The sequence below is a fragment of the Leptopilina boulardi genome, unplaced genomic scaffold (genome assembly GCF_019393585.1).
Source record: "Leptopilina boulardi isolate dan_hultmark-lab unplaced genomic scaffold, ZJU_Lbou_2.1 LbouV2_390, whole genome shotgun sequence".
NCBI classification, from domain to species: Eukaryota; Metazoa; Arthropoda; class Insecta; order Hymenoptera; family Figitidae; genus Leptopilina; species Leptopilina boulardi.
The window spans coordinates 27,996-51,074 of NW_026137963.1; positions in this window are offsets into that span (position 1 = coordinate 27,996).

Consider the following 23,079-nt stretch of genomic DNA (forward strand, 5'->3'; position numbering starts at 1 on the left):
ATTTAATACTTCAATTGGTATTAAGTTAGTTATTGTGTCACACTTTTCATCTTCTTCAGATGAATCTATACTTAAATATTCTCTAGGTTCACCTGTCATTCGTTTAACAACATCATTATTTAATTCAAATACATCATTATTCCGAAGAACTAGTAATATATGTAAAATCAAACAAGAATCTCTTTATAACGGTTTACTATAGATAATAAAAATAAAAACCGATATTTTAAAAAGTATTTCGATTTATTACGAATATTTTTCACAAAAATTTGCAAAATCTACATGTGTTTGTGGGACAATTTACATCAATATAATATAATATAATATAATTTAATATAAAAAAAATATATTATAATATAATATAATTAATATTGTTGTCATAATTATAATAAAAAAAATCTAATATTTAACAATTGTCATTTCATCCTTCAATGAATAAACCTTGCCGCAACGTTCCCGAACGATAAACACCAATGTTAATCCGGATAACCTGTAAAGCATCGCGGACCATTGGTTATCCATGCGCGTACCTATGAGAATGTTATGGGATGGATATTTACGCATATATCCTTATGTTCATACTTATATATTATTATTATCAATGTTATTGTTTAAGATATATAATTAGTTGGATCAAATGAAACCAACCGCAAAATTTGGAATTAATTGAACCAAATTTAGGAAATTATAATTTTTGGCATCGAAATTAAAATAATTAAATAATCAGTGGAAGCTCCCCTCGCATTCCTCGGCAAAGCGCGAGAGAGAAAGAAGATACAATGTACCAGCAAATCTTTCTCTCTCAGATACATTAGAGCGTGTGTCTCTTTCCACCTAGCAGCCGTCCTAAGAGAAAAAGGAGATACATTGTACTAGCGAACCTTTCTCTCTTAGACTAACGTTTCTTTAAGCTGTATCGTTTCTCTCTTACTCCACAGACCGTTGAATGCATGGCAGTCGTTTGTTCTCGCATACTCATTTGGACTATACGCTACAGGCACCTATACATATGAGTTCGGGCTATAGGCGCTTACATGGTACGCTATATTCCACAGTACCATTACACTCTTATTCTCCTCACCTATTCTTTCTCCTTACCTCTCTTCTTCTGTCCAAGCCTACAAGCTATGCAATACAGTGCTGTCAGATTAAAAGCACGTGTATTTATTTTGAATTATGCTACTGCTCAATTCCAGATCAAAATTGGGTATGAAATTTAAAATATTTCACTCAATACTGGAATTCAAATCAAATTAAAAGATGTATTTTAAAAATTAAATATTTTTAAAGATACATATACAGTGAATGTATCAAGGATTTTCCTATAAGGAAAATTCCTATTTTCCAATTAATCATCCTTTCAGGATAATATATCAATTTTATTAATTATTTTATTGGGATTAAGCTTAATTCCAATTCTCGAAATTATTTAGCAATTTCCATTCAAATGTGAAGTCAGCTAAAAATCAGCGTAGCAACAAAGTTCAATACTCCTAACTTCCATTTCCACACGTTTTCCAAAATTCCGATTCAGCATTAATTTCCCACTTTTCATCCCTAAGTGTACCTACGAGGCGTCTCTGGCCCCTAATTCGATGTTCAGTTCGGTTTCGGCGATCGCGAAGATTAGTCGCGATATATCGATTAAAAATCCAGACGGGCCCGTCCGGTAAAAGGGACACAACTTTTCTTGCGTGCTTACCCAAGAATTGTTGGTCGGACGTAAACTAAAATTCTATATACCCGTAGTCCACGGGGCCGCTTGGAATCGTGTCGAATTAAAATATTATCGTCAAAATGGATCTTTTTGCAGTGATAATAATTTTGTGGTGACACCGGCCGGAATCGTGTAGAGCCCGCGTCCGTTTTCGATGCGAGGGTCCCAAGAAAAATCTAGCATAATTAACAAAGACAATATTTGAAGAGAAGTTTTAAGGGAAGGTCGCTTTCCTTATCTTTGTCGCCAGACCAGCCGGGTACGTGTAGGACCCGCGCCTGCCTTTGCAATTGACGAGTCAACGAATTAGAGTAAGAGGGTGGATTTGTCTGTCCCTGTCTAGTTAACGCGAAAACGACATACGGCAAACCGCTAATGCGCCACCTGAGCGAGTGTGAGAGGACACAAAATTATAATAGTTTCCTTTTTATTTTATTGAATGTTTTGCCCGTCGGAAAGTGCTTGTAAGAGGCGAGAAGGTGTTCAACTCTTGACTATCCGACGGTAGAATAAGGAACGCGGAACGGTAAGTACTCAACGTATCGTTCCGAACTAAACACAATTTTTGTTAAAATTAAACTATTTCTTTCAATGTTTTGATAATCTCTTGATAAATAAATTTGTGATTCTTTCCTAATTCTTTTCTATTTATTTCCTTTCTTTCTATTCTATCCATAACAATTTAATAAAGGAAGTCCCGGTGTATTTTCTAATTCAATCTAGAAAATATCAGCATTTTAGCGAAAACGAACCCATAAATAAAAACTTAAATCCTAAATTGGATTTAAGGCAGTTTGGACCTCCGAGAACTCTAGAAATTTGGGCCATCTCAAAAGCCTACAGTTTCTTTTAATTAATTATTTTTAAAGTAATTGATTTCTATAAACAAATGATTTCTTTGGTTCGTAACATCTAAATTGCAAAGTTAATTGAGAATCGCAATTAACATTTATTTATTTACCAACAATTAATATTACAAAATAATTCATTTGAAAATTCCATGTGACGTTTTCATACAATTTTTTTACATGGAATTTTACATTACTCACAGCCAAGACTTGCAAATGGGCAAATCCACGAAACTTTTAACTTTCAAGAAAAGAAATTTTTTTTTTTAATTTGCAGGCACATTGATGTCACTTTGTATACACGTTTAAGTACATTTTAGCACAACAAATTCATATGCGTGCTTCATTTTTAGCTCACGCCGTCAATGTTTAACTCTTTAAACTCTTTAATGTTAATAAATTACATATAAAATTGAAAAATTCAACTTTTTTTATTTTTGTTATCGGAGTGGTTTCCAAAGTATTTTCGTCCTCTGAACACGATTCTGGCACCCAAATTTGCTTAGCACGTCAGGATTTTGAGAAAACAGGGGGTAAAGACTCCAAAAAAGTGACTCCAAAAGCATATGTGTCCTGACGCGGTGAAAGGGACCTTACGGTTCCAAAGCAAATTTTACAGGAGAGGCGCTCGAAGTGTAGCACGAAAATAGACATTTGAGTAGTGGGGACGTACAACTGCAAATCAGCACCACTGCTCACCACTACAACGCTACACTCATATGTCTGTGAGCATGCTACCTTCGTGCATCTTCGGCTCTACCATATCTTGTACCTCCCTACTCTTTCTAAGCTCTGATGTAAACATTGCCCTGGGCCCGGCAAATGGATTCATTTTCTATTAAAGTTAATCGATTAATTTTGATTGACAAAATAATACGTAAATAACTTGAAATATCTTGTTCGGATTTGTCGGATTAATTAGATGAGGGCGAGCTGATTAAGAAGCATCTCCATTTTTAAAAGTAATTTTGTGGTTATAAAAGTTGGATTTTTGACAGAAGTGGGGACAGACATTGAATCTATGTGTCAGTGGCCCAGAAGGTGGCGCCAATTCTAGCTAGTGGCCGCTGCTGAACTAACTTACCCCAAATTACTCCACTTTAAATCTTTAATAAAATAATTTCCTCACAATATTATTGCAAAAATAATATTCCTCTATTATTCCTCCAAATGCCAACTCGAAATACTTTATCCTTTAAAGATGAGAAGAAATTTACGAAACCCCTTTTTGACAATGTTTAAACATTTTTTTAATAATTATTTATTAATTCTCTGAAAATCGTTGTTATCAAATAAAATTAATTTTTATTATTTATTTTATCAACAGAGAAATTTTCAATTTTTACTTTTCTTACAACAGTAAAAATAACATTACTTTTGCTGTATAAATAAGTTATATGTCTTGAATTTAAAATATAAATTATTATTATTATTATACATTATTAAAATAATGAAAATCTAATAAATTGTTTATTGCAATTTTACTGGCTTTAATATGAGATAAATCCATTTTCCGGGCCCAGCGCAATGTATACATCAGAGCTTAGAACTAGTGGGGAGAGACAAGAAATGGTAGAGCCGAAGATGCACGAAGGAAACACGCTCACCGATATACGAGGGTAGCGTCGTAGTGGTGAGCAGTGGTAGTGGTTTTGCAGTAGCCACGAAGCGCCCGAGAATACGCGGAAAAGTACTTATGTTTAAAGCTATATAACACAATAAGTATTTGAAGGAGACAAATTTTAATTGTTGGAAATGAAAAAGCAACTCAAAAACTATCGATTGGTATAAAAAAATAAAAATCGATTTATTTAATCATAAGGTCCCTTTCACCGCGTCAGGACACATATTCTTAACTTAATAAAATTTGTTTCACTCAAAATACTTAAGCGGCGTTTTTGTGTTCAAATATATGTATGAAAATATTTCGATCACACCATAGATTGACCTGTTTAAAGCAAAAATGCAGTTGTGCCTTTCAAAAATGTATAAATTTAAATGAAATCACGATTTTTATTATCATCTTCTAATTGCTCCTACAGGAGTACATTTAGAGGCACATCAATGAAAAAGGTCTTAAAATTTTTGTTTTTTCATTCTCTATTCAGAAATCCATTGAACTTTTATTTTTATTGAACGCCGCACAAGATATTTCCTTAAGAAGATGTTTAATTAAATTGTCTCAAAAAGTGGCGTCACTCAATCAACCCTTCATATCTTTATTAACATTGAGGGCACACTAATGAGATAGTGAAAAAATTTTGACAAAATATGTCTGTTAGACATGTTGCAGCTGAAGCGATATTTTACACGCCGCAAAAGAAAAGTCGTTAAGAATGTAAACTTTTCTGACGGTGTCACATGAAATTTCAGTGTTTTTTCACTTTTTAACTTATAAAACTAATAGACAAATTAATATTTTCTTCTAATATTGTACAGAAATGTTACTTTGTATATAATTTAGCAAGAAAAAATTATATATTAAGTTTTAATTAAAAATAATATAGACTTTTAAGTGTTTGATTCAGGTGTCACAAAAGTTAAAAGTTTCGTGGATTTGCCCAAATATAGTGACAACCATTCGGTAACTTATATCTAACTGTAATTGTAACATCTTGAAGGTTGCACAACTTTAACATGTCCCATGAATAATTATTATCATCAAATACTTGGAAGGCTTGTAAATGATTATCAAAAAACACATCATTAAGTTTCTTCGTAATAATGCGACAGTCATTCTTTTCGATAATATTAATTACGTGTACTACATGAAACAGTGGACCCTCTTCTGAGGGAACGACAATAATACTGTTTACTTTTATTTTTCGACCGAGATATTTAATTCACTGTGTTTTTTTTTAATTGAACCATTTGAGTGAGATAGCAGAGAGATGAATTCGTTAGATTCCGAAATTTGTGTAAGTGCAACTTGTTTAATAGTACCACTCGTAAACAGAGGATAAGAACAATGTTTGCTCAAGAATCTATAATTTAAAATTAGTTGATGCTTAATCGCGATCGTTCGGCAAACGTTTATTCTACAACGAGATACATGAGAAGTCACTTTTCCCTCTTGGTGCTTTGATTCGAAACGCATACACGTACTTACATTTAAAATACCGAGAGCTTCAATAATACGAGCATAATGTATTAGAAAGTGATGCTTTGGTTTCATTTTACCCGGGAAAATTTCAAAATGTAACTTTAAATACTCTTCGATTAAATTATCAAGAGAAACGTAAGCTTTTTCATAAACAGTTTTGCTGAATGCTATATCGACAATTTGTTTAAGTTTCTTAAGGAGTAACCATTGCTTGTTATCCTCTGATACAGATTTGGTACTCTCTATAAATAATCAGTAATATATTTCGAATTAGAGATAACATTTCAGAAGCCGACATTATTATACATTTTTTTAAGATGTTTTTATAAAATAGGTGGAGGTCTATTTTCATTATCGTTCGAACCGTACATAAAACTTTTTAATCTATCATTAAAATCTTGTAGTGAAAATAATTTCATTATATATATAAAATAATATAACACAAGCGCGACATCATAACGACAAACACCTTCTAACAGATCGTGTTGGGGATCAACAGCTGTATTTTGAGTTACATGGTAATAATCGACTTCGTTAAAAACGCAAGTTTCTTTTAATCCAGAGCGAGAAGCCTTTTTTTGGGATAAAAGAAACTCATAATTTTTTTTGTCGCGAAGTATGCAATCACGTTCGTTAAATATTTTGGAAATATTTTTGTGCTCAGTTAAACAGAATCTACAAAAAAAATTTACAGAATAACTTTCAGTGAAACCAAGAATACCATGAAGACCTAAATTATCGCCTATAATCAGGGTCAATAAAAAGTAGATTCGAATTTATTCATTATTAATTATTACAGGTATGCCCTCGGATTGAAGAGCATTAATCTCTTCGATTGCTTTAGAAAAAAATTTTTTATTGTGAAACACTGCACGACTTTTTGTATTAAAAAGAATAAAAAGAAAAATGTTTTCTATTTTAGCTTGAAATTCAGGAGGTAACACTTGAATGTTCAAATAACAAGCACCACAATTTGATACTCCTTTATGACTTCCTAAAGGGTTGTTATTTTCATAATCATCGAAAAACATTACTAAGGGAAGAACAATTTTATCGTCATACATTTTAGATTTTTCTTTCCATAGAGATCCTGGGACAATGTTTTTAACTATTGTGGAATGTTTTTCAGCGTTTTTTAAGTATTGAAGAGTACTTTCCAAAACATTCGGCATTTCGAAAAATTTTTTAAAAACTTCTCTGATTGGTATAAATTGGGACACAATAACTTTGTCAATTAATTCCATTTTTCCTTCTTTTTCAACTGGTACTTTTTGGTTACCAAGCGCGTAAGATTGAGGAGGAATGAAAGTTCCAATTTTTTTATAGGTAGAAAAACGTCGCGATTCAGTACTTAAAGCATCGAAAGGTTCTAATTTTTTTTCAAAAATTGAATCAATTTCAGTGACGGAAATCGAATCAGTCCCTAACTGTGTAGCTCGATTATGAATTTCATTTCGAATATCATCACATTGATTGTGAACCAATGTCACAACATCGTGCCCGATTTCATCTACTCTTATTCTTGATATATCCGGAAATTTATAAAGTTTCGCGAAAAAGTGGAGACATTTTTCTTCAAATTGACAATCTTTGAAACAATTTTCATCTAATGTATCAGAAAATTCCCAGAAAATATCTTGATCTTCAAAAATTACATCTGAAGCATCAGACGAAGTATCAGATGAATCATCGGTTTCATCTAATAAATTCAAAGATTCTTGTATATCTTCCGCTTTTGGTATTTCTAACGTTTCTACTGAAAGTTTTTCTGCCTTTTTAAATTCAACTGTCTGCTTTTGTAATATCTCATGTTTAAAAAATCGATGTTTTTTATAAAAATTAAATTTTGAATATGCTCGAGAACAATCTGACTCGGCGCAACGAAAAGTCGTTAAATTAACGTGAGACAGTTGGATATGTGACACTAATTGCTTATTATCAGCAAAAGAAGATTCGCATACAAAACAACGAAACATAACGAAAATTATTATCGCTAAATAAAGAAATCGTAAAATACCCGTTAAAGTCATTACAATTCAACTTAAAATTTTGTCTTTAGAAGACTTAAAAACGAAATAACTTGTATTTAAATTCTGCTTAGATAAAAAATTACTTTGTTTTAAAAATTAAAACATATTAACAGGCGCTTAGTTTTCTATCACTTTCGAAAGTTCAATAGCCTGCTTTGTTTGAGCTATAAGAACATTAAGTTTGTTTGAAATTCTTTTCCCGGTGATATTAATTCCATACAGGGCGTTTTGAATAAAATGCCATATAGATTTCGAATACTTTGGGTACTCACAGTTAAAAGATTGAAAACTCATGAAACTCAAGTGAAAGGCATTAAGCAACGTATCACATTCATAGGTTATGTTACTGAAGACAACGTAAAATTTTTCAATTTTTACCAATGGGCCAACAATAACTGTGAGTGGTTTAAAATCTTCCTTTTTTTCGTTAGCGTTCTCTCGTATTTTGTCTAATGTTGGCTGGAATTCGCTTGCGGTCTAAAAAATTGCAGTTACAAATTAGTTTGTTTTATCTCAAAAAAATTATTTATTTTATTTAAAATCATCTTACCTTTACATGCAACATGTAAGTATCACGTTTTTCCTGTGTATTTAATTTTGTATACTGTTTTGCTAATTCGTTGCTTTGGTCCTTTCGTATTCGTTTTCCTTGAACAACAGAATTCCCGCAGGAAATTACACACAGCAACAAATAATACAATATAACATCTTGAGAAGCTGAAAAAAGAAAATTGTTGCAAAAGAAAAAAAAATTGTAAAAGTTAAAAAATGAATAAATTGCTTACAGGAATCTAGAGCTGGCAATAACGACAAAAGAATTTTATCATTCGCATTCGCAAAAGGATTCGTCGAATCCGGATACAACAGCTTGAAGTCCAATTCAATCTGAAAAAAAGTTGTCATTAAAATAATGAAAATCAGTGATACTTTTTTAAAGAAAATATCTAATAAAAAAATATGAAATACTAATTTTCTTCCTTCGTGCTCTTTAAAAGCTTTAAATGAATCAAGGTACTCGTTTAAGCTTTTTTATTAGACAATAACATTTCATTTTCTTTGGAAAATGTTGATTTCCAAAGCTTCTCAATAACGTCCCAAGGTGTAGAGTTTTCCTCCAGCCAACGAAGATCTCTTGATTGTGAATCTAAATGATTTGTTTTGAAAAATAATGAATAAAAAAACGTTTCTGTTTTAACAAGTAATTTAAATTAATCATATTGGCTATAAAAAATTGCAATAAGTTAATTTCACGTTTAAAAAATTTTTACTTGTAAAGTTTTTAAAAAATGTAGTGAATAAAAGTTTAACCTGATATTATGAATGTTTTTTCCTCCGGCTTAGTTTTTTTGATGGCTTTAATATGCCTGCTTTCCTCAATTTGTCTTTCTCGTAATTAAAGTTATCATACAGCCTGCCTGATGCTAAAATTCTAGATCCGTTTTCGATGTGAAACGGCGAATAATAAACTGCCACCCCTTCGTTTGGAAAAGTTTTTACAATTTCGGAAGCCCAAAATTTAAATTTACATTTATCGATTCTATAAAATAAACAGAAATATGTTAAACTTCGTAAATTAATTAAAGTTTTAAAATTATTTAAAAAATTGTTAATAAAATAATTTTTATTTAATTTCGTTTTTAATTATTAGATGAAATATAAACTAAGTACTAAATCCCAATAGAGTAAAAATAAAAATAATTTTTATTAAAACAATTAATATTATTTTTAGAAGGAATTTAAAAGTATGTAATGTTAATACAATATTTATTTAAAAGTATCTTCAGCAAAAACAGTTAAATATTAATTTTTTTAAAAGAGAATAATACAGAGATCACCATATTTCATTTTAACTATATTTTACTTACTTCCAATCATCTATCTGTTTTCCTACTTTGAGGTACTTAAGCAATTTCTCCTTTTCACTTTTAATTATCAAATGCACTAACAGAGTCCTTGATTGATAACTGAGGAAGTTGCTGTTATCAATGTAGGCCTTGAGAATTACCTTCCCTTCGCCACTGCTCTCCAAGAAATGTTGTAAAACCTGAAACAAGTAATATTGCTAAATATTTAGGCTAACAAAAACAATAATTTTTTAAATTAATTTTATTGATTTATGTATCTTCTTAATTAAAATCAACGTTTTTATTTAAATTAAATCAGTTCGTAAAAAACAGTAAATTATAATACAATATAAGTAAGTTATTTTCATCATAAAATAGTATTTTTTCGAAAATAGGTAATTAAATTGTACCAAAAATTGTTATAAAAAATATTGAAGTTTATACAATAACAAATTTATATCTATTGAAAAAGTCGCCAAGTTAGAGAGTATTTAATAGTTATTAATAATTATAATATTTCATAGAATTTAATTTTTTATTACTTACCCAATTCGAAGTGTTTTTGACTGAAGATCCTGAAGTACAATCAGTTTGCTCTAAACGGCAATCACTTAGCATTGAATTGCTATCATTTTGCTCTAAACGGACATTATTTTGTTCTAAAGTGAAATTAAGAACGTCTTTTTCTAAACAGGATCCATTATAATGTACACTTTCTTGTACAATAGAAATCAATTTCTCACTTGAATCGTTATCATTATTTCTTGCTACATTTGTGAACAAAAAGGGAGCACCGACATCAACAATATTTGACCTCGAAACAGGACTCAAATCTGTGAACTGCTTGTTTACACTGCCTTCAAACTCGTACGATTCTACACGGCAACAGTTCTGGAATTTAATTGAAAAATTAGAACTCGAATATAAGTTTTTAAAATTAAGTAAAATTCCCCTTTTACATTATTCATTATATTTTATATAAATGCTTACATTAGGCTGCAGAGAATCTATTTCGAAACCTAACATAAAAAAATTTTATAAGTAATAAAAATCTACTTTGAAAAATAAAAAATGTGTTTTGTAAATTAAGAAACAAATGAATTTAAAGAATAACAATAATGACAAAGAGTACATATGAATGAAAAATTATATTTGGAGGTTAAATTCATTAAACCATGCATGTAAAGTTTGCTGTAAAACTCGTAGAACTTAATATAGTAATTTTTTTACTTTTATAATTCTAGTAATAAATATTATACTCACCATCAATATTTCAATAAAACAAAAAACTCTCACAATAATAAAAATCACCGGAATACACATTAAAAACGTGCGACACTCTAGAAAAAGCGGCACGACTGAATATTTAACAGGCTGATATGCGCAGCAGGCTAGCGCGGAACTGACGCATGCGCAATTCTACAAAATCTGTTAAACAGTATAATAATTTTCTTAAGCAGGGTTTGGAAATTTGTCTAGAATCATCTTTCTCATAAGTATTAAAAGAGTTTAGGTTCTGTATAATGATAATTTCGTAAAATATAATATTAAATTTACTACATCTGAAAGTATTTCTTTCATTATATAATAATAATTATTAGCTATAATTTTCTTAACCCTCGGAGCACATACTGGGTCACACAGACCCTGTCATTAATTTCAATGAAGTGTAATTTGAAAAGTCGGCAATACAACACGAACCTAAGGCCATATAGTGGTAACTAACTAATAAGGAATAATAAGTAACATGATAATCCAAAGAAAATAATAAAATACTAGTAAATATGTTATTAAAAAAGTATAGTTTTAAAAAGTTGTGTCGAAAATCACATTTTTATCGTCTTAAAAGTTACCTTCGTTAAACTACAAAATAAATACCTTTTTTAAAAAATAAAATAAAGTGGTATTTTTTCCCTTATTCTAACACACTTCGAGAATATAAATCCCAATTTTTAGCTTAAAATATTAAAAATTACAAAAGTTACATTTTTTTTAAATTCAATTTTTTCTTTTTAATTAGTTAACTTCACGAATTTTTTTTCAATATGCAAATAATTTAATAATATTTCTAAACTACATATTCTTATTTTACAAGGTTCAATGAATAAAAAAATATTTTTTTTGTGTTGATCAGTCCAATAGTTCAAAAATGGGGGAGTTTTGTAAAGTAAACAGGGTCACAGCGACCCAGACTGTGCTACTTGTTCGCAAAAAGAGGTGTGTGCTCCGAGGGTTAATACGTCTCAGACATTTTATTATACACATAATAAAATTGCTTAAAAGTCTTGAAAGCAACTTTAGCAAATCAAATAAATATTAAAATTATCCCATTTCATCCAACTTTTCAATACCAGTATTAAAATATTCTTTAGATTTTTTCTTTCCATGTATAGAGATATCCAGAAGATATCCTGTGGATATCCAAACCGCCGCTTTTTTGGATATCCTTAAGAGATCCTTTTGATGTCCATAGGACATCCATAGGATATCTGCGGGATATGATCAATATAGCCCAAGATATCTTGTGTTATTAGGGTGAAAATTTCAAAATTGTAAAAAATTATGTTTAAAAATTGAATTATTTATCAATTTTTTAAATAAATAATTATTGTTTTTTTATGTACTTTTTTCACAAACGCACATATAAAAAATAGTTCTTTGAAAATTTTTTAAATTATTGATCTCAATGTTGTAAAAAAGACGTTCAAAATTAAATTATATTTCAATTATTTGAATAAATAATAATTATTATTATTTTTTTTCAAAAAAACTACAATATTAGAATGCAGTTTTTTCCTAATTTTTCAAATTATTGATCTCCAGGTTGAAAAAAATTTTTAAAATCAAATTATTGAAATATGTTTTTAGGTTAGAAAAATGAAAACATGTGTTTTGACATTTTACATGTCAAACACACCTCTTCTCAGGAAATTCAAGAGTCATTAAAATGGTGACTCAAAATTATGGTTGCATCTTTTAAAACACATCTCAAATAGTCAAATGCAATTTTGCAGAAAATCCCAGCTGCTCCCCTCTTCAAAATATTGACGAAAACTTTTGTTTTTAAATCATCGCACTTGAATAGGTTTGCGATGTTAATTTCTTTTAAAATTACAAAGGTTTGAAAAAATGTGTTCCATCTCTCTCGGACTTACCCTAGTAATAAAAAAATGTAATTAGAATCACCCCCTCAGCACCGAAAGTTTCGGTTTTTAATATGCATTTGCAAATTGAGTATTTTTTAATTAAAAAATAACGTTTTCAGCAATATTTTGAAAAGGGGAGCAGCTGGGATTTTCTGCAAAATTGCATTTGCCTATTTTGGATGTGCTTTAAAAGATGCAACCATAATTTTTAGATACCATTTTAATGACTCTTGAATTTGCTGAGGAGAGGTGTGCAAATGTTTAACATTTACAGGATTTTTAACATATTTTTAACGACGGTAATACTTATCGTAACGACGGTAACGGTAATGATCGTAACGATCATCATACCGTTGAATATGTCGATCGTCGTAACGACTACTAAAATGATCGGCATATCGTTCGTTATCCCGATCGTGATATCGGTCCCTTCGACGATCGTCCCATCGAACTCCATAAAGGTGCTCGCACAAGGATTGTCGGTGCTGTGTGCCGGATACGGCTCACGGACAGGTCGTCCCGCGCACTACTACATGACGCGAACCAATCCCGTGCAAACCGCGCGCAGTGCCGTGTGCTGTGTCGCCGTGCCGGGTGCTGTGTCACTGTGCCGGCTGCAAACGTGCAGTAAGTTGGCGTATGCGGAAAACAAATAAAGTTTTAATTTATTAAGTAAAGTATTATTATTGTTACTATTAAAAAAAGTGCCTCAATATTATAAGTAATTCCTATTAGGTAAGTAATGTTTTCAATTATAAATAATAAACCTATTCTTTAGTCGATGTGTATAATAGCAATTGTATGTGATTAATTAGTTTCAAAATTGACAAATTGATAATATTTAAGTAAATTCGAATTGCAAAGTTTGATAAAATTTAAAAAACAGGGCGCACCGATTTCGTTCAATTAAATTGAGATTATTATTTTTAAAAGGTATTTTGAATAAAATTAAATAATAAATGAAAAAATTACTTTTAAAAGGTTTTCTAATCTTAATTTTTGCAAAATAAATATGAAATTAAAATATTAATAAAATTTTAAATACGTAAAGTTTTGCATAATACATTTTGAAATTAGTGTTATTGTTATAATAATAATAATAATGTTTTTATGTTATAAATATATATATATATATATATATTTGGTATTTTTAACCTATAAATTTTAATTTGTCCCACTTTTATTTTCCGTGACTTTTAAGCTAATTCTCATAAATATTCTTTGTTTATTCTAGATGAATTTACTTAAATTAATTTTTAAAAATGTTACAAAATTATTTAACCCTTTAAGGCCTACTGGGACATATATGTCCCAAAAACGCGTTTAAAAATTCATAAGTCCGACAAAAATAGAGATTTTGTGGTTCTCTTTTCGGCATGATTATCCTACGTTCTTCTAGTTTCTAGAAAATATGTCCACTTAGCAATATTTATAAAAATTTATTAACTATAACTGAAAAAAGCACCCTATGTTTATTGTATATTACATAGTTTTATCACAAAAAATTAGAATTAATAACTAAAACGCTTTGAAATAAAATAAAAATTCACTTCACAGACAAATTTGACTTCTTGAGAATTATAACCACCGCAAGTCTCAAAAACTACCCCTATAATCGACCCCTTTTACAAGAAAATATTTTTGGTTACTTTTCCGTTATGTCACTGTATGGACATCTGAGAAAAAATTTTAAATCTTATTTTTTTTGGTTTATATGCATACTCTAAGGTTTTTGGGATTGCTGAATCCGAATTTGATGTCAGATTTTCAAAATTCAAAATGGCGGATCCAATGTGGACACCCAAATTTTTAAAAATTGACCAGATTCGTTTGAAACTTGTTACTCGGGAGGTTTTTGAGGTCGCTGAATCCAAATTTCATTTCAGATTTTCAAAATTCAAAATGGCGGATCCAATATAGACACTAAAATTTTTAAAAATTGACCAGATTCGTTTGAAACTTATTACTCGGGGGGTTTTTGAGGTCGTCTAATCCAAATTTAATGTCAGATTCACAAAATATCAAAATGACGGCTCTAATATGGCGACACAATATGGCAAATATTTGTATTTTTGTACTGCAATTAGCCTACAGGTTAGTAGTTCCCAGGGTCCACCGCGCGGAGGTTACAGTACATTTCCAGACCCCTTTTTTGATTTTTTTGTTTTTTTATTATTTTTTTTTGTTTTTTTAGATTTTAAAAAAAATTTTTAGTTTTTATATTTTTTTAATTCAAAAGTTTGTTTTAGACATCTCCTATTGGAGTGACGTTTTTGTCATGAATCATTTTTCACGTAAGGTTTAGAATTACCCAAAAAACAGATACTCACAAGAAAACAATCACAAAACATAGACAAAAACAAATTCATAAATATGGACGAAAATTTACAAAAAAAAATTAAATTTACAAAGCCAACCTGGGTAACTCATTGGGATTGAAATTTCTGGAAACAAGGATCAATGCAAAGGGGAATTTTGCATGTTTTGCAAACTATCCTGGTTCTAGTTTCTTTATTATTTGCACTGCACAATTGGCATCGCTTTCTGCTATTTTCTTTGACAGGCATGTGTTTGTTTTCTTGAGTCCGAATGTTTTTTGTAATTTTCAATACCTTCGCATCGTAATGAATCGGGCGACCTCTTTTTTTCCGTAAAGAAAAGGTGCCAATCAATTGTTTTGCCAAATTGATACGAAAGTCAAGTTGATGAAGCGATTTTTTTTCCTGGTGAATTTTAAAAATTATGAACGAATTTATAATTGCGAGATCAATCAGAAAATAAAAAATTCGATGCCACCATTTCTTTGATCGCCTGCCTATGCCATATCGTTCTTTGAACTGATCAAATCGATCTACAGCTCCCATAAATTTATTATAAGCAGAGATTGCTTCAGGACAAGGAACAGAAATTTTTGTGCCATCTTTATTCTTCCTAGTGACGAAGGTGACAGTGGTAGGATTATGCACCGTTGTCAGTATTGTAACTGGCTTAGAATCCATCCATTTAATAGCGCCAACACAACCTTTTGTCTGGTAAACGTAGTCACCTCTAATCATTTTCTGTCCTCTTTTCCCCTTATTTACATTACTCTGCTTCAATATGTCTGGTAGACCTACACGATTAGTTCTCACTGTACCTACCGCAAAAATTTGTTTGGCCTTCAACTCTTTCATGAGATTGACAGACGTGAAGAAGTTATCAAAGGCTACCAAGATTCCAGTGTTTCGTAAATGATCAGTTAACTGAATAACAACCCGTTCACCTAACGTAGACCCTGAAGAAACACTCGAATCGGACTTTCCGGTATAAACCTCAAAAGACAAGACATACCCTGTCTGGGAATCTGCCAGGCACCAAACTTTGTACCCTCTTTTTATGGGCTTCATTGGATTGTACTGTTTTAAAGTTGAACGACCTTTAAATAAAATCATGGATTCATCAACTGCCACAGTCTTCGAGTTACGATAATGCTTCTTTATATTTTTATTAAGAACTTCAATAAGAGGCCTAACTTTATGAAGCTTATCATAATTAATGTTTCCCCTAGGCAGCATAGTATCATTAGAGTTGAGATGAATTGATGCTCCAATAATCTCGAAGTCTTGGAAGTTGATGAATTCCCATGAGAATATGCATACCAATCCAAGCCTGCAATTCCTTGGCACAAATATCTGTCCAGATCGTTTCTGTACCACTTGTGGATGTGCTAGAATTTGAACACGAAAGAGTGGAAAATTTTTTTTTGGCATATGAATTTGTCTCAGAGACAATGAAATCTAAAACTTCTTTAGTAAACAGGTGGGAAAAATAATCAATTTCTGCATGATTTCTATTAATTTTCAATTTTACTTCTGGATCACCATCGAAATTTATATTTAGTGCATTAAAATAACTTGTATCCTCTGACCAATTTTCATTTTGTTCTAAAGATTCATCGCAACTTTCGGGTTCAGAATGAGAATCTGAATCAGAATTTGAACCTGAGTCGATTTCGCCACAGGGTTCTGATTCATCGTCATTCTCATCTGACGAATCACTGTCCCCGTCAACGTCAGAATTTTCGGGATTGACAGGTAGAGCAAAGTTTTGTTCGTTACTTTTATTCGAACGAAGTGAATATGTTTGTTTTTTTCTATTCATAATGATATACAGTTATTATGGATAAACTTTTTGAGCGCGCAGTATTCGTAAGCGTCTAGTGATGAAATGCTTTTTTTATGTTCATATAATCTATAAGCTCATTCAAAAGCACAATGAAGTACGTTAGTCCGCAATCGAGCTGCAAGCTCTCGCTAAAGAGCTGTAGGAGTGGGAGTTCAGTAGTAGTGGAAAGATCAACATGCGCATGCGCCTCGTGTACGATGCGCCATATTAGATCCGCAGTTTTATATTTTTAAAAGCTGACACCAAATTCGTAAAAAGTGACGCTAAGAACCACACAGTAAAGTTTTCAAGACCTTAGATCAGCATTTCTATTATTTGACCGCCATATTAAATAAGCCATTTTCAATTTTAAAAAACTAACATTGGATTCGTGATCAGCGAAAAAACCACGAGTAGTCACTTTCATGAGCATAGCTTAACTTTTTGAATTTTTGTCCGACATATTAGATCCATCATATTGCTTTTTTTAAAACTAACACGGGATTCGTAATCAGCAACCCCAAAAGCCGCAAAGTGGACAGTTTCATGAGCATAGCTTAACTTTTTGAATTTTGGATCCGCCATTTTGAATTTTTCAAAACTGAAACCGGATTCGTAATCAGCGACCCCAAAAACCACCGAGTAACGAGTTTGTAGCGAATTCGATAAATTTTAAAAATCGTCGTCCGCCATATTGGATCCGACATTTTGAATTTTGAAAAACTAATCTGAGATTCGTAATCAGCGACCCCAAAAACCCCCGAGTAACGAGTTTGAAGCGAATTCGATGAATTTTAAAAATCGTCGTCCGCCATATTGGATCCGCCATTTTGAATTTTTCAAAACGGAAACCGGATTCGTAATCAGCGACCCCAAAAACCCCCGAGTAACGAGTTTGAAGCGAATTCGATAAATTTAAAAAATCGTCGTCCGCCATATTGGATTCGCCATTTTAAATTTTTAAAAACTGATCTCAGATTCGTAATCAGCGACCCCAAAAACCCCCGAGTAACGAGTTTGAAGCGAATTCGATAAATTTAAAAAATCGTCGTCCGCCATATTGGATTCGCCATTTTAAATTTTTAAAAACTGATCTCAGATTCGTAATCAGCGACCCCAAAAACCCCCGAGTAACGAGTTTGAAGCGAATTCGATGAATTTTAAAAATCGTCGTCCGCCATATTGGATCCGCCATTTTGAATTTTTCAAAACTGAAACCGGATTCGTAATCAGCGACCCCAAAAACCTCGGAGTAACGAGTTTGAAGCGAATTCGATAAATTTTAAAAATCGTCGTCCGCCATATTGGATCCGCCATTTTGAATTTTGAAAAACTGACACCGGATTCGTAATCAGCGACCCAAATGACCGTTGACTGCATAAGATGTTGAGTATTTCATTACTTTAAATAATTCAGGCCTTAAAGGGTTAATTGGAAATTATTATATACCAAATAAAATTCCCTGACTTTCGCAAAAGCGTAGCTAACCTTTATTTATATCAGTCCATATTAAATTAATTTTTATTAAAAAAAAGTTTTTAAAAAAGTACAACAATTTTTTTAAATAAATAAGCACATTTTTAGAACGGTGTATTTGTTTAGAAGTTTGAACGGGCAAATTATAGAAACTCATTTTTTGAATGTCTGCATTATTTGGATAAACGTTCTTAAGGACATGTTATTGAGTCGTCAAGTGCTCCAGGATGAATTTTTTTTTGAAAATGAAATAGAAATTAATAAAAATAATAAAAAAAAGATTAAATTTTAATTCTAAAAAAAAAATGAATAAAAATAATAAAAAACAATATTTTATAAATAAAATCTTCTCTCTTGATTTATCCTCTGGGCGACGATTTCCATGCATCAACTGTAGAGTGCGGTGAATGTATAGTCCACTGCTTACTGCACTGATTCGAGCGCCGCCAATTGGGTCCGTGCGGCTGCTTGAAGAAGTGTGTTCACATCACTAATTGTGGCGGTAAATTTCAAAATACATTCAAAAATAAAATTTGAAATTTCGAAATTAAAAAATTCAAATATTTTTGGTGTAGGCAATACTTATAGTATAATTTATGTTTTTCTTTATAAAAAAACAATACAACAATTTTGTAACAATTTTGTTATTTATGCTGTAGTAATATTAAAAATTTTTTGAATATTTTAAATTCAAAAAATGTAAAAAAATCTTTTTTCTGAAAAAACTCAAAATTTTTTAATTTCAAAAAACCCAAAAATTTTTTTTCTCAAAATTCTCAAAATTTTTGAAACTTATGAAAATTCGAAAAAAAAATAAAAAAGTTTTCTTTTCTGAAAAATATTCAAACTTTTTGAAATTTAAAAAATTCAACAAAATTTCTACTTTCAAAGAAAATCAAGAATTTTTTTTTCTCAAAAATCTCAAAATTTTTGAAATTTGAAAACTTCAAAAAAAATTTCACTTTAAAAAAAATCAAAAAATTTTCTTTTCATTTTTGTAATTTTGAAAAATTCAAAAAAAATTTCACTTTAAAAAAAATAAAATTTTTTTTTTGAAAATATTTAAAAATTTCGAAATTTGAAAGATTCAAAAAAATTTTCACTTTCAAAAAAATCAAAAAAAATTTTTTCTCAATAATATTCAAACTTTTTGAAATTTGAAAAATTGAACAAAATTTTCACATTCAAAGAAAATCAAAAATTTTTTTTTACTCAAAAATCTCAAAATTTTTGAAATTTGAAAACTTCAAAAAAATTTTCACTTCCAAAAAAAAACAAAAAAAATTTTTTCTGAAAAATATTTAAACTTTTTGAAATTTGAAAAATTCAACAAAATTTTTAAAATCAAAAAATTTTTTTTTTCTTATGAAAATTCGATAAAAATTTCAGTTTCAAAAAAATCACAAATTTTTTGAAATTTGAAAAATTTAAATTAATTTTCACTTTAAGGGGGGAACACCAGTTGTAACTTTCGAAAAATCGATTTTTTTTTTGGTGCATTTTCTTAAAGTATACATATTTAGAAATGTGTCTGTAAATTTCAAAGTTGATCCGGTGAAAAATAAATGAGATATACAGAACACTGCAGCGGCGCGTCCCGTGGCTTCATACAAGGTGGCCAGCCATACCTGACCCTAACGACAGATGGCCTTTTCCTATGATTTAGAAACGGCAACCACTGCGGAAGAGTTATTATATGGTCCAGGAATCGATGACTCTTTGTAACTTAGAAACAAAATTTCTTCTGAACAAAAAAAAGTAAGTTGAATCTTTTAATGCGTTTTTCTCAAAATGACATTTTCCAAGTCGGTGACCATGATTAGTCGAATACCATTAAACCGATTTATTTAAAATTTAGTGTGCTTCATTTACACATATAAGTCTAGTTCGTGATCGAAGGATTTTTTTTTTTAATCAAAACTTTTTTTTATATAGCTGAAAATCGACCGTATTTTTTTAACGAAAATCATACTTTTGACTTTGACAGGTCGCCATTTTGTCAAATTTTTTTTTTTTTTTAAATCCTTCGATCACGAACTAGATAATCTTATAATAAATGTAAATCAATTTCATTTTTGTATTTCAGACGAAGTATACTTGCAGAATGCTGGTCACCGCAATTCGCCTTTTTTCTTAAGACGCCACTTCAATGGCTCATATCTCCAAAAGTTTTTGTTAAAAAAATTTTTTTTTTCTTTTAAATTACAGCTTTTTACATGTACTTTTAACTAATAAATAGTATTCTTTAAAAAGATTCATTGTTCTTTTGGAAAATATTCTTGAAAAAAGCATTATTTTTTGAGTTACAACTGGTGTTCCCCCCTTAATAAATCAAAAAAATTTTTATTAATTTTCTCAAACGTATATAATAAAAAAGTACAATTTTTAATTTTCAATTTTTGAAATAGGAAAATTAAATTTTAAGAATTATATTAAAATATTTCTGTACCCAGATAGATACGAACAATTTAAATACACGGAGAAAAAAATCAAGCGAATATAGTAGACAGTAATTATACTACTTTCGCGCGTGCGCTTTCTACGATATTCGTAAAAAAACATACCCAATTTGCAGTGTCCTATACCAAACGAGTTTAGATCCCTGCAAATATCGTAGAAGGCGCACACACGAAAGTAGTATAGTTACTGTCGCTACTATATTCGCTTGATTTTTTTCTCCGTGTACGTAATAGTAAAAGTGTTACAATTATTTAATTTGTATTGTTTTTATAAAGTAAGCGCATATAAATTATTACATTTTTAAGCCTTTCAAGCCTAGGAAAATATTGATTTTTCAGCAAACAAGTTGTAGTTGCTAAGGTCAATTTTTCAAATACACAATGGCCCTTGCTGCTGTAGAACTTCAAATTCATAAGAATTTGTGACCTTCTACTCTGAAATAAAAGAAAAAATCCCTCGCTGCTGTACAATGCCACACTTACATGACGTACTTCTCTATACATAACGTGATTTTGAAATTAAAATGTTAAAATCTAAATAATAACAAATACCACCCACATCCGCCAACTTTGTTGTATTTCATTGCTTCTTACAAATTTCAGAAGAATGATAAAATTTTTTTTGTAATATATGTATTACTGATTATTGAAAAATCCCTCGCTGTCGTACAACGTCATATTTATAAGAATTTGTGACGTTGTACTCTGAAATAAAAGAAAAAAATCTCTCGCTGCTGTACAACGTCATATTCATAAGAATTTGTGACGTTATACTCTGAAAATTATGTAAAAATCCCTCGCTGCTGTACAACGTCACACTTTTATGACGTGGTACTCTAAACATAACGTGAATATGAATTAAAATTAAAAGATTAAAATATTAAAAACAACAAATACCCCCCACATTCGCCCGCTTTGTTGTACTCTATTTCTTCTTACAAATCTCAGAAGAATGATAAAATTTTCTTTGTTATATATGTATTATTGATTATTGAAAAATCCCTCGCTGTCGTACAACGTCATATTCATAAGAATTTGTGACGTTGTACTCTGAAATAAAAGAATAAAATCCCTCTCTGCTGTACAACGTCATATTCATAAGAATTTGTGACGTTGTACTTTGAAAATGATGTAAAAATCCCTCGCTGCTGTACAACGTCACTCTTTTATGACGTGGTACTCTAAACATAATGTGAATATGAATTAAAATTAAAAGATTAAAATATGAATAACAACAAATACCACCCACATCCGCCCGCTTTGTTGTATTCTATTTCTTCTTACAAATTTTAGAAGAAAGATAAAATTTTCTTTGTTATATATTGTGACGCGGCATTTTATGCTCGTCACAATATTCCTTAATTTCTTATAGATAAATAGTAAATAAATATTCCAGGGTGGGAATCACCATTTCTAAAAACAAATAAAAATCAGTATGTTTGTCAAAAGTAAAATTATAACAAAAGAATTGTAAAAATATAAAAATTTAATTAAGCAATAGTGAATAAAATCAAATATACCTGCTGACTCGCCAGATCGATTCAAGGAAACAGTAAATTGTTATCCACATTATCATTTTATTATTTTTTTCTATTTCATGAAAAAATGGACATTAATCGGAGTAATTCTCCGATTCAACAAAATGAGTCAGCTTTTCCATATTATTAATGATGTTCGATGTACCACAAGGGAAGTGCTTCCTGGTGTATATATTTGGAAGAGATTCCCGAATAAGAAGAGCACCAGGAAGACGAAAATTCATTTGTATACTCAGCTGTCACAACAATGGGAGCGGCCATTTTGGATAGAGAGCGCTACGATGCGCCGTGGCACGGTAGCGTTCTACTTTACCCTCCGGATTCATGAAAAATATCGACTCGTGATAAATTGATTATCGATAAAGAAAGTTCTAATTAATTACTTTCACCGGGACTCACCTCTAAAAAGAAAGCGCACAAAGAGACGCCGACTAGCGTGACAGGTCAGCCATTTTTATTCATTCTCATTCTGGAAGTATATGAGGCAACAAGCCCTTTTCATAAAATAAAGTAAAATTGTGAAAAAAAAAGATTATCAATAACCATGTCAGGACGAGGTTCGCTACGGGGTCGACGTCGTATAGACGGTGAGTCCCGAGCATAATAATTTTGTCAGCCAGATCGGCATATTATTAAATTAATAATTAAAATTTATAATATAACCTTCCGTTGTACAGAAAAGTTTTCGCGTACTAACATTATAATTGTGAAAATTATTCGGCCTTCTGCCGAATACTTGATTTAATTAAATTAATGAATTAAAGAAATAATTATA